This window comes from Myotis nattereri, assembly GCF_964212035.1.
Source record: "Myotis nattereri genome assembly, chromosome: 4".
Lineage (NCBI taxonomy): Eukaryota > Metazoa > Chordata > Mammalia > Chiroptera > Vespertilionidae > Myotis > Myotis nattereri.
Window position 1 is genome coordinate 46,640,111 of NC_138079.1, and position 13,274 is coordinate 46,653,384.

At 35.5% G+C, this 13,274-nt stretch overlaps 1 long non-coding RNA gene across 1 annotated transcript in view; it reads right to left on the reverse strand.

The window, feature by feature from the left end:
- LOC308518803 overlaps window positions 1-13,274 on the reverse strand; it is a 312,780-nt gene that overhangs the window by 176,094 nt on the left and 123,412 nt on the right. Inside the window, exons 4-5 of the long non-coding RNA XR_013995961.1 lie at window positions 7,048-7,154; window positions 5,937-6,002 (exon numbers count right to left, since the gene is read on the reverse strand). This is a non-coding gene — a long non-coding RNA (uncharacterized lncRNA). The remainder of the gene's footprint in view (window positions 1-5,936; window positions 6,003-7,047; window positions 7,155-13,274) is intronic.

Here is a 13,274-nt window from a genome sequence, read left to right on the forward strand (position 1 = left end):
CTGACCTTATTGCTAAAGTGTAAGTACATCATTAGTATTTCCATTCAGGAAAAACTGAATATTTTCTGAATTTCTATTTTTGTTTTCCCTCATAACTAACACAGGTATTTTCTTCATTACTGCTACTGGGCAAGTATTTTTGTATGAAGTCTGTAGGAAGTATTATTCAATTGTTTATGGGCAAGCCAAATACTGGTTTATTGTATTCTAAAGGTCAGTGCATAATTATTGGGGTTACTAATTGACTTTAATTTTTTATGGGACTTTCAGAAATTTGTAGTATATTTTCAGTATGCACATGCTACAAAAATGATTTAACAATTGGCAGTATTTCAGAAGTCCTGAAGAAAACTGCCTGGATAAAAACCACTGATAAACTATGGAATGTCTTATCAAGGCTAGGTTTCATACAGACTGTAACGAGAAATTTCTATGTTGTAGAACAATCTCTGTGATGGAAAAAAAAAAGTAAAAAAATAAAGGAATAATGTTGTGGCTATAATCTGTGGGGGAAAATGTGTGCTTTGGTGATTTTACTCCTGCCATTTGTCTGTCTTTAAATAAATTGAAAATTTAACAGAGAAACTATACTACGATAATTTAAGATACTGTACTATATCGTTTACTGACAGAATATACTAGTAGAAGTAGCAACAGTTGTTACTTCAAAACTTATTCTATAAAATTATTTCAATCTCTACTACTTCCCAACAATAATTTTTATTATGTATGTTCAAAGGTGGGTTTTTTTTTTTTATTAGCAGACTTTAGCAGGAGTTCTACACAACAGTTTTCTTCAAGACATGAGATTCTACAGACCTTTGCAATCACTCCACTGCTATTCTTAACAAGTGTGCTTTACTGCTACAGTGACTGTACAGAACCAACTTATAAAAGAGTAATCTTTTAAGCATGTAGAAACCAGTGTCTAAATCATTGATGGCGAACCTATGACACGCGTGTAAGAGGTGACACGCAAACTCATTTTTTTGGTTGATTTTTCTTTGTTAAATGGCATTTAAATATATAAAATAAATATCAAAAATATAAGTCTTTGTTTTACTATGGTTGCAAATATTAAAAAATTTCTGTATGTGACATGGCACCAGAGTTAAGTTAGGGTTTTCAAAATGCTGACACGCCGAGCTCAAAAGGTTCGCCATCACTGGTCTAAATTGTTCAAATAATTAAGAAATTATTTGTATATCCTATATGTTTCTCTTTCCCCCATTAATGTTACAGTTGATGTTTAATTTCATTTGCTATTTCATTATGAAGTGAAATTTAATTTTATTTCGGCAAAATTTCAGTATTATGGTATGGTACTTGATTAATAAATCATGTATGTATTTTAAAAGTATATATTTATTGTATATATTTAATCTATATATAAATGCATATGTGTATATGTGTGCACTTGTATACGTTTATATGTTTATATGCATGTGTGTGTGCCATTAGTACTCTGTGCTCTAAACTGTCTAAAAGCCATATGTTTATTAGTATATAAGCAAACTCACAAATTTACAAATACATTATTTGCATTAATAACTGTAAGTCTATTAAAATAGGTATACCAATAATTTCTAAACAATATGTAGTAATTCAAAATTACAATTACATAAATTAAGTTAGATAATACTGAGTATTCTTTCAGCTACTCATTTAGTAATTTGGAGATTATAAAATCCAAATGTTCTACATTTGTGATGCCAGAATCACTTTAACAATTCACTCCAAGCCCAGTAAACTCTCACTAGCAAAAAAAAAATTGTCTTTTTTTACAGAGAGCAACCAGAATATTTGCACTTTTTCATCCCCTGGAGAGGTAAACTAAATTAGGCACATCCACTATTGAGGTTTAATGCAAGGTAAACAACGTAAAAGGGTTAATGATGTTTATATTAGCAATGACACAAATGCAAGTATGTATGTCTGGTCATGAGAAAAGAAAATGCTCTTAAAAATATGCAAGAATGGATGGAATGATACCTCCTTAAACTTCATCCTTTTTGTACTTTGAAAATTATTTTGTTTATATTCTTACATTTATTATTCAACAACAGCCTGTGAAGTAGATGTCACTATCTGACTTCATGGAAAGGAACTGGAAAAGACAGGATCTGTGCATTTTCCCAGTTCACTGGATCGGTGACTGAGAAGCATAGACTCTATTGTGCTGGTCCTATGTGCAGTGTTCTTTCTGGCCCTACATGATGTTTTACTGGATTCTTTTACTTGGACTTTCCTTCATATCAGTAGTAGTAATAATAATAATAATAATAATTTGAGTAGGCCTACTAAAAAGGTGGGAGACTAAATAGACACTCTTCTTGTTTCTTTTCAAAGTTTTAATGTCTTTCAAAGAATCTTCTAATGAATTTACACCCTCTGTGTATGTACCAAATATATAACAAATCAAATAAACCAGGACACCACACATTTTATCAGAATAGTTTGCTAAGGCCCAACTATAAGATTTCCCAAGAAATTATGTACTAACTTAGATTGTCTTTAGAGTCATCAGAAAACTCTCTATTCTGTGGTGAGTTTGCTTGGACCCATGAAGATAAAGGCCTAAAGTGCATTTGTGACAGGCAGAATAATTACCAAGGCCTTGAATTCTCTCTGAGACACTGTGGGTCACAACTATTAACACCCTTATTAGTATTTTTTACTTTTAGCCTTATATTCAAAGTCTACAGATTGAAGAAACAAGCGGTGTTTTATGTTTTCCTCTGCTTTTATTATTACTAAGTAAATTGAATATATTGTGTGAAATGTGGTAGAGAATCATTTATTCAACATGTCTAATTGTTTGGAATAAATAACTTTTGGTAAGTTCTTCTGAGTGCAAGGCCAAGGGAGAGATTTGTATTGCTTCTGGGGACCTAAGCAGGCATGTAAGAAGAGAATGGAAATAAAAGAATTTGAGAGACATTGAATATCTTAGGCCTTGAGGTGGATGATGGGTCCTCTCAGTTACAGCCCAAGTTTTGAGGTACTTGGTATAAGCAGAACTATTGTGAAAATTTGTGTAGGGAGTTGAGTTTTGTACACAATAGTTAAGTGAGAAGAAGAGAAAAAATGCTAATGGCAGCAGAAGGCAGATGTAAGCTTCAACTCCTATTAGGGTAACAGATTTGAAGAACATTATTTTGAAAGTTGAACTTACTTACCATTAGTTGTTAAATAAATTTCATGGTCTTAATCTGACAATGACACAAATTTTAATCGCAGCAAAGAGTTTAATGTAGTTGTTACAGGTATTTCAATAATTTACCCACCCACCTGCAATGCAGGAGTACACTCCTTACTCCACATCCTTGCCAACATTTGATATTGTAATTCTTTAATTGTATCCGCCCTAATGGTTGTGCTGTGTTATCTTATTTTGGTATTTGTTTTTTAATGATAGTCAATGATGTTATAAACCCTTTAATAAGCTTATTAGTCTTTTGAATATCTACCCTATGAGGTATCTGTTAAATTTTTTGAACCATGTTTATTTGATGTTTTGTTTATTTGTACAGACTTCTAGTATTTTATTTATTTATTCTAGACATAAGTTCTTTGCCTGTTATGTTTATTGCAGATATTTTCACCAATATTGAGAGAGTATACTAAGAAAGAGAAAAACATGCAATTCAAGAATTAGGGAGTTTCAAAGAAAGAATGATGAAGGAAACTCCTAAGATCATGGTGAGAAGGAATCTTAGAATAACAATTACACAGAGGGTCCAAATCACAATCAATCCAGACTAGTTTGGAAGGAAAAATTTTAATAAAAGGTAGATGAAAGTTGTGGATGGACTTATAAAAATGTAGACAAAGAAACGACTGGTCTAAAAAAGAAAAGGTATTAATGATATACTACATGGTTAAGCATGCAATATGGAATCTTATAAGTTAGGTTTATTTCTAAAAAGTTAGTTTTACCTCATTTGTGACATAATGAAATTGGAAAGATAGAAAAGTAACAAGTGAAATTTTTTTTTAAAGGCTAACTCATTATCTACCATAACAAGTAAGAAATGAATAAAATTGATTAATCCAAGTACACTTACATTATTTATTAATGTGAAAACTTAAACTAGAAGGAATTGAAATGTTTTTCTTCTGATGCCAGGATGGGGTGGTGGTATGAAGGAGTAGAACAGAGAATCACATGTGTTTAAGTTTGTAAAGATTATATTATATATTAAAGATTATATTATATTTGTTTTTATTTTTTTCAAATACATTTTTATTCATTTCAGAGAGGAAGGGAGAGGGAAACAGAGGTAGAAACATCAATGATAAGATAATCATTGATTGGCTGTCTCCTGCATGAACCACAATGGGGACTGAACCCACAACCCAAGTATGTGCCCTGACCCCTGACAGGGAACTCAAACCATGACTTTCTGGTACACAGGTTGATGCCCCACCACTGAACTATGCTGGCCAGGCTATTTTTATCTTTTGAAAAAATATAGTTATATCAAAATACAAATTATAAGAAAATTAGTGAAATTATTCTATTCTAAAGATTTAGAATACAGTGTAAGAGTCCCCATATAACCTTTAATAGCTGAGGGCAGACTCAGATGGCAAAGATTAGTTGTAGCAAAAGCAATGATGAGCAAAGAGAAAAGAGAGCAATTGGAATGTGTTTCCTGAGTTGATGTGATTAAAAAAGTTAATATCAGTATAATTAGTACAGCCTAATGAAATCTTATAACTTAGGTTTATTTCTGAAAGTTTTTATTTTATTTTATTATTTTTGTTGTTTTTATTAATATTTAATTTAAAGTTTCAATTTGGACAGTTTTTCTTCAGTAAAACATTAAGCTTAATTATTGGGAAGAGTTCATTTCAAGGTTCAGAGAATTGTTACCAATTATTTTGAAATTAAGCTCAGATTTTCTTAAACTAGTATTTTAAGTTTTAATAGCCACAAAATTACTGGAGTCATTTTTTTTTTATTTTTTGGTAGGTTTTTATATATTATTATAGATTATTTTATTATAGATGTGAATATAAAAGCTTTACTTCTTTTCCTCAGAAAAATTATTTCAAATACATTTCAATATAAAAATTCTGAATATTGTGATTTCCCTATATATACTTTTTCAGATTTTTTTCTAAAATAACAATTATTTGCAGCATCCTCTCTGTGTTTGTTTATTCATTTATTTTTTACTAGTTGCCCAGTGCACAAAATTCATGCAGTTGTGGGGGGCTTCCCTCAGCCCGGCCTGCGCCCTCTCGCAATCAATCAATTGTGGGAGCCCCACAATCAATTGCCCTGAAGAGGTAGGCCCCGCCCACCTGGCTGGGGCTCTGCAATGGATCACCCCCACAAAGGGAGGCTCAGGCTAACTGCCACAGCGCCGCCAGCCAGGTAGTCTGGGCCTCTCACTTCGGGGAGATTGTGGAGCCTCCCTCTGTGGGGTGGTCATGGGGTGATGGCCAGGCCCCTGACTAATCGCATCACACCCACCTTGGCTGGCCTGGTGCCAGTGGGTGTCATAGCATGGTCATCTGGATGGTTGTTTTGCTGTTGGGCCATTTGGTCAATTTGCATATTATACTTTTATTAATATAGATTGTTGACATTATTACATATGTTCCCATTTCCCCCGACCCTTTGGCCACCTCACCCAGCTCCTGCCTCCCTTTCCCTCTGGCCATCACCATACTGTTGTCTGCATCTATGGTTTATGCTTATATATTCCTTGGTTAATCCTTTCAATGTGCTGACTTCATCACATTCTCATCAGCATTGCATAATACATAATTTACAATACATTTTTGAAATATGGCAAGCCTAATTTATTTTAATTTCCTTGAATATTACTGTTTATGTAGTTATATACATATACATATACTAATAGCATATTTTGTCAGGTTATAGCTATACAAACCTATTTTTTCTTTATTTTAAATATTACCTTTCTCATATTTAAGGATAATATATTTCTTAATAGTAGTTTCTTTCAGTTTTGTTCTTTTTCTTTCTGTAAAAAAGTAAAGTTTTTATTTGAAGCAGCAAATAGTATTTTGGTTAGTTCATTTAATTTCATCAAGAGTTAGAATGTTATCAAGTGTGTAATTTTTCATCAGTGTGATGGTCATTTTAACTAGAAGCCCCATGCACAAATTTGTGCACAGGTGTGGCCCCTCGGCCTGACCGGTGATCGGTGCCAGTCATGGCCATCTCACCCAATCAAGGCTAATCAGGGCTGGCCAGCCGGGGAGGGACTGCAGCAGGGCTCCAGAGTGTGTCCAGCCCTCTCAGCCAGACCCCAGCAGCAGTTTAACCTACTAGTCAGAGCGTCTGTCCCCTGGTGGTCAGTGAACGTCATAGCAACTGGTTGAATGGTCAACCAAACGGTCGGTTGACCAATCAGTCAGACACTTAGCATATTACTCTTTTATTACATAGGATAGAATAATTAATCTTTAGTTCATTTATACTTGCTTGTTTTTTCTGTTTTATACTATGCAATTCATGGTCTAATTTATCATGAATATTTACTTTTTGAAATTGAGATATATCATGTGAAACCATGCAGAATCTTTCTTCCCTCTATTTTTAGACATTTGATGCTCTTTTTAAAAAATATATTCTTATTGATTTCAGAGAAGAAAGGAGAAGGATAGAGATATAGAAACATCAATGATAAGAGAGAATCATTGATCGGCTGCCTCTTGCACTCCCCCACTGGGGATCGAGCCCACAACCTGGCATGTGCTCTCACTGGGAATCGAACCATGACCTCCTGCTTCATAGGTTGATGCTCATCCCCTGAGCCATGCCAGCCAGGCTAATGCTTCCTTTTTATTTCATTATTTTGTGCTGTTTATTCTTGTTTTCTTCTTTTTGTAAAAATTGCATTAATTTTTTAAATTTATACTGGCTTCAAATTATAATACTCGGTACATCCACAACACTGTCCTGCTTAGAAGTGATCCTAATTCTGATTATTTTGAACCATTAAAAAAATGTTGAGCCTAATCACATGGGCAAAAAGCTTAAAGAAATGGAACCGGCTTTCTTACTTTCTCTTCCCTTAATGCTTTCATGGTAGGTTTATGAATTCATGTCATTGGAGCGTTGGCGGCTGACAGAGGCCTGCATTCTCTCGGTTCAGTGAGGTATAGGGTACCTAACAAGGTAAAAAATGGGTGGAAGAGAAGAGTGTTAAGAAAATCTGACCTGGATAAGGTTCAAATTCGAATTAGAACACAGAATATTGATATACTGATTTAGACATCTTTAAGAAAAATGATTTCCAATTATTTTTAGATGACCCAAGAATTTGAGAAATTGGACATTACTCAAGTAACAATTGTTTATTCTTTGAATGACAGTTAAGAAAATGAAAAGGCAAGCCATGGAACAGGAGAAAATATATAAAATGATAAATCTGACAAAGCACTTTACTGAAGGCTATATAAAGGCTTTTTCACATAGCTCAATAGTAATAAAACAAACAACCAGACTTGAAAAAATGGGAGAATTATTTAACAGATACTTCAAAAAAGTATACATATCCTATCTAATAAAGAGGGAATATGCAAATTGACCATCACAAAAATGTCAGTCCCCACAGCAGAGGCGGGGTTTCCGTAACACAAGATGGCTGCACCCACATCAGAGGCCGAGTTCCCGTAACAAGGTTTAATGGGCAAGCAGCAGGGACCTGAGGCTGCATGGGGATGGGCCGGTGCATCCCCTACCCTGGTGTTGGGATGGAGGACTTGAGGCTGTGCCCTCCACTCAGCGGGGCATGACGGGGGATCTCAGACCATGCCTCCACCCGGCGGGGCTTGGCGGGGGACCTCAAGGCATGCCTCCCACCCCAGCACCAGGCCAGTGGACCTCAGGCTGTGTCCCCCCACCGGCAGGGCTTGATGGGAAACTTCAGGCCATACACCCCTGCATGGTGGGGCTTTACAGGGGACCTCAGGCCAGGCCATGCTGCCACCCTGGCACTGGCCAAGGGACATCAAGCCATACACCCCACCCCGGTGCCAGGCTGGGGGACTGAGGGCGCACTGGGGGACCTGAGGCTGCGCCCCCCACCCAGTGTGTGCTGGTGGACCTGAGGCTGTGTCCCCTGCCCGGCACTAGGCTGGGGGACCTGAGGCTGCACCCTCCACCTGGCGGGGCTTGATGGGGGACCTGAGGCTGTATCTCCTGCCCAGCGGGGCTTGACAAGGGTGTGGCTGGCTGGGTTTGGATCTCGATCAATGGGGATGGGTCTGGCTGGGTTTGGGTCTTCCACGATTTTGAGGCACACGCGGGTGGGCGGGGACTTGACTCTGGGTCCCGTGGCACGTCCCAGACTCTGACAGGAGGAAGATTTTCGGGTACATTTTACTAATTTTCTTTCATCTTCAACACTTCTATTATAGAGAAAGGATATGTGTCCATATATATGTGTGTGTGCATATACATATATATATAATTTTCTAATAAGCCAAAGATAAAATGCCCAACATTATTAGTCCTCAGAGAAATGCAGACTAAAAGAACAATAAGATATTATTATGAACCCATGAGAATGGAGAAAAGTACTGAGGCTGACAATACAAGGTGTTGATGAGGATATGGAGCAAGTGGAAATCTCATACCAAGTTGGATGACAATATAACATAGTATAATAATTTCATAAAGTCATTTTACATTATCTTAAAATGTTAAGCATATACCTATCTTATGGCTCTACCATTTGACTCCTAGGTATTTCCCAAAGGTAATAAAAACTTATATAAATGCAAAAGCGTATAAGTAAATGTACATAGCTGCTGTAATAACAATAACTCAAAGTTGGAAATGAATACAATGTATTCTAATAGATAACTTAGTTGAAACTCATTGTATCTCTATAAAATTAATAAAACATAACCTGTAACACATTCTAGTTTGTTATAAATTAAAGTGAGAGCCAAGTTCAACTCATATCCTAGAAAAACTAAAAAAAGTAAATATTTTTTAATGAGTTCCTCTTTTTAAAATATTTTATAGTATAATACCAGAGGGATACATCTAATGTTTTCCTTCCTATATTCAGACCACATGAATGCCAGAAATAATTGAAATCTTTTCTAAATAAATCCGGGCCACTGTTTTTATGATTCTGTACATGGACTCTGTTTAATCATATATCCCAACATAGAATTATGCAAAAAGCTATAAAAAGTCAGTTCCTATGTGAGATACTATCTGTGCCTAACGACAAAGAACTTAAATGACGGAAATGTCAATTTACCTATGTCTAAATAACTTTTTTTTTATGCACAGTAGATTCCTATTAAATCCTTTTTCTAAAAGAAGTTAGATTTCAACACAACGATTTCCTGCTGCTTTTCCGTATCACTCATTTCCTTCTACCATTATATTTGAAACGGCATCATTACTATTTCAGAACATGAAATCATGATATGTAATAATGCTTTGAGGTAGAAGCACTGCAAATGAGAGTTTAAAGTCATGATACTTCTTTAGCCTTGTCTTCAGTTTGGGGATTGAATATAGTTTTTCTCTTTTCCCCTCCATTTGTATGTGGCTATAAAAGACCTCTGTGCTTTGGGCTTTAATCTTTATTTCTTTCAAATTTCATTGGAAACACTATATTTTCATTTCTATTTTATGTCTAAGCCTTCTTTATGATATATAAATTCAGGGTTAAATTTTATATTGTATACAGAATTTTTTCATAAATAATAAAATGAAATAATATAAGCATTTTACATGACAAATAGAAATTTCTTCTTACCTTTCAATAAATACCAGGAAAGTTTTTAAGAGAGGCCATATCAGAAAATAAAATTGATATCTGTAGTAAATCACCCTCAGTTCTCCAATGCCAAACAATGTCATGACAAAAACTGGAAGAATATTACTCAAGTGCTCCAGTGTATAATAATTTTGGTACTTTTCCTCCATATATAGTAATAAAATCCTACTTGTATTTAAAGTTGTACACTAGATTTTTACTTTTGTAAAAGATATTGCAATCTTTGCTTTTCAAAAGTTAAAGAAAAGAAAAATATAAAAGTTTAAAAAGCAAGATTTCATCTTCTTTGCACATATTAAATTAGAACACAAAAGGATAATAAAACTGTTAGATATTTGTCATGAAAACGACTTTCATAATAAAATAGTTTTTAAGCTTCCATCTGTCAAATTAGTAGAAGTGCAACTTTCTAATCTCATAGGTTTTTAATAGCTAACATATATTGAGTGCTTACTATAGAAACATAACTTTAGCAATTAATACTACCTGATGTTTTAATAATCTAATAAAGAGTGAAATCAGTTTTTATAAACTAAAGGAATTAAATTTGGACATACGTTAAAGACATTTAGATGGGATTGCTATCAATTATAATCTTGCAATCTAAATCAATTCTGAATCAGATATTCCACATTGCTATTACTAATATTTATAGATGTAAAGATTAACACATGCGGACTAGGACAAATGGGACTGACGTTATCTTGAACTCTTCATTTATTTTACCTTGATTTATTTGGAATGGAGACCTTGTATTTTGTTGTTGTTGTTGTGGTTTTGTGTTTTTTGTTTTTAAGTCATATAGCTTATCTAAAATAAAATGCTTTTAAACTCATTTGAGAGAATGCCTCTTAGTTTAATACTTAGTTCAATCCATCCTGTGGAGTGTTCCTGAGGAAGCTAGAGCCTGGTTGTAGAGCACTACTATAAAGCATAAGTCTGTCTTCAGATAACTCCTACAGTGAAAACTGCTTCTGGGACTGGAATATAAAAAGCAAGGATCAAAAGACTTAATTCTGAGTTGAAGGGAAAGGAAAGACCATGCTCACAGCAGAGCCAAAATTAAAGTGAATTCCTTAGACATTTTATCACCTACAAATGGAAATAGTTAACTCGGGTAGAGAGTACTAAAAGAATAAAAACTAAGACTAATACAGTTGTATAAAAAATTAAGTTGGACAAGATCACGGAGCTTGTAAGTAAAATGCTAAAATTGAAATGCAGGTCTATCTGGCTCCAGGACTCGGGAACTTCCATTTGCTAATTATATATTCAAGTCTTCATTTGTCCCTGGAAATCACACTAACAAGCGTATTACTTCTGTTCTTCATATTTACCAATGTGTGTTTCATTTTCCAAGCCATGGTCTACTCATGTAATTAAAACCATGTAATAATAAAAACAATGACATACACATATCACCACTTATTAAAATATGTGATAAGTGCTTTAAAGAAATCATTTTATTTGATACTAAAAGCTACCTTACAATTTCCAGTTTAAATACAAGATAACCAAAATTTAGAGAGATAAAAGTCCCAGAACAATATTACTCAAGAGAACTTGTTAGAGATGGGATGTAAATTAAGTTCATGTTATGCAAAGTTTCAACCACCATGGCTTCATTGCCTCAGACAGTGATCTACTGAAAAAGTATTTCCTACCCTCCCCTTCTCAGTTCTTTAGATGTGACTACCTTTTCAGTCTAATGATGCATGTTTTTATTTCTGTAATCAAAGTATATTCATATACATCTGAAATTCATTTTACAACAGGCTATGCAATATAGCTGTAAAACTATGGGTCAGGATAGCAGCAGACTGGACCTGGGGTTGAATCCCATCTCCCCCACTAGCTTATTATTCACTAAAGATAGGATAGTTGGCTTGTCTACATCCTAGCTTCCTCATTTTAATAGGTAAACATAATAGTAATCTGATTCAGTGTGACCATTAACTGAAATAATACATACACAATTTAAGGATAGTGCCTGGGGCCTAGTAAGGGTTGTATGATTTGCTTTTTTCTTCCACCCAACATTCATTTATCTCTCACATGTGTTTCTTACTTTCTTCCAAGGACAACAACTTCCAGACCTTTAGACACTAGACCTTCCAGATAATAAAATTATAGTGTCCTAAATATATTGGAGTTATATAGACTATTTATAGGGGTACTAGACACATCTATTTCTCAAGAGAATCAAATGTGTGTGTGGGGGGGAGGGGGGTTGTGGCTTTGTAAGAATATTGGCAGATTATATTAATTTTATTTTACCTATAATAATAGTTATCATTTACCAAGTCATTGCAATTTGCCAGATTCTGGTTTTTTGTTGTTGTTGTTTGTTGGTTTTTTATATATTTTATTGATTTTTTACAGAGAGTAAGGGAGAGGAATAGAGAGTTAGAAACATCGATGGGAGAGAAACATCGATCAGCCGCCTCCTGCACATCTCTCACTGGGGATGTGCCCGAAACCCAGGTACATGCCCTTGACCGGAATCGAACCTGGGACCCCTCAGTCTGCAGGCCGACGCTCTATCCACTGAGCCAAACCGGTTTCGGCCAGATTCTGTTTTGAAAGCTTATTCTTCATTATTTGCTATGATCCTAGCAAAAAAACTTTGAGGGACAGGTGCAATTATTATTTCCACTTTTCAAATGAAGAAACTTAATTTTAGGAACATTAAATAAATTTTTCTAAGGTCTCATAGTTCCTGTGTGGTGTGGTTTACATTCATTTTTAACTACAAAATATCCCTGCTAAACTTTTTCATTTACATGTCATGTTCACAACAATTTAGACTTATAGTCTTGACATAGTTCTATTTCTCTCTCTCTCTCTCTCTCTCTCTCTCTCTCTCTCTCTCTCTCTCTCTCTCTCTCGTTAATCCTCACCAAAGGATATTATTCTCATTGATTCTTAAAGTGTAGGAGGAAAGGAAAGGAAGAGGAGGAAGAGGAGGAGTTGAAGGAGGAGGAGGAGGAGGAGGAGGAGGAGGAGGAGGAGGAGGAGGAGAGATCAATGTGAGAGAGACACGTTGATTGGTTGCCTCCTGCAAGTATCCTAGCAGGTTGGGGATAGAACCTGCAGCCCAGGTACATGCCTTTGACCTGGAATCAAATGCTCCACCCTTCACTGCACAAGCCAATGCTCTAACCACGGAGTTACAATAGCCAGAGGAAGGGAAAGAGAGGGAGAGGAGAGAGAAAAAGAAACATTGAGGCGACAGGCTGCTTCTCAGGGCCCACAGGACAACTCTCCAACCAACCAAGCCATATGGGCCAGAGTGAAACTTATCGGTTGCCTCCTGTATGCACCCTGGGGGATTGAACACCCATGGCCTGGGGATATGCCCTGATGTGGAATCAAACCCATGACCTTTCAGTGTACAGGTGCATGCTCCAACCAACTGAGCCCCACCGGTCTGGGCTATTTCTTTTATTATTATTTACTTAATGTTCTAGCATTCAGCTATTC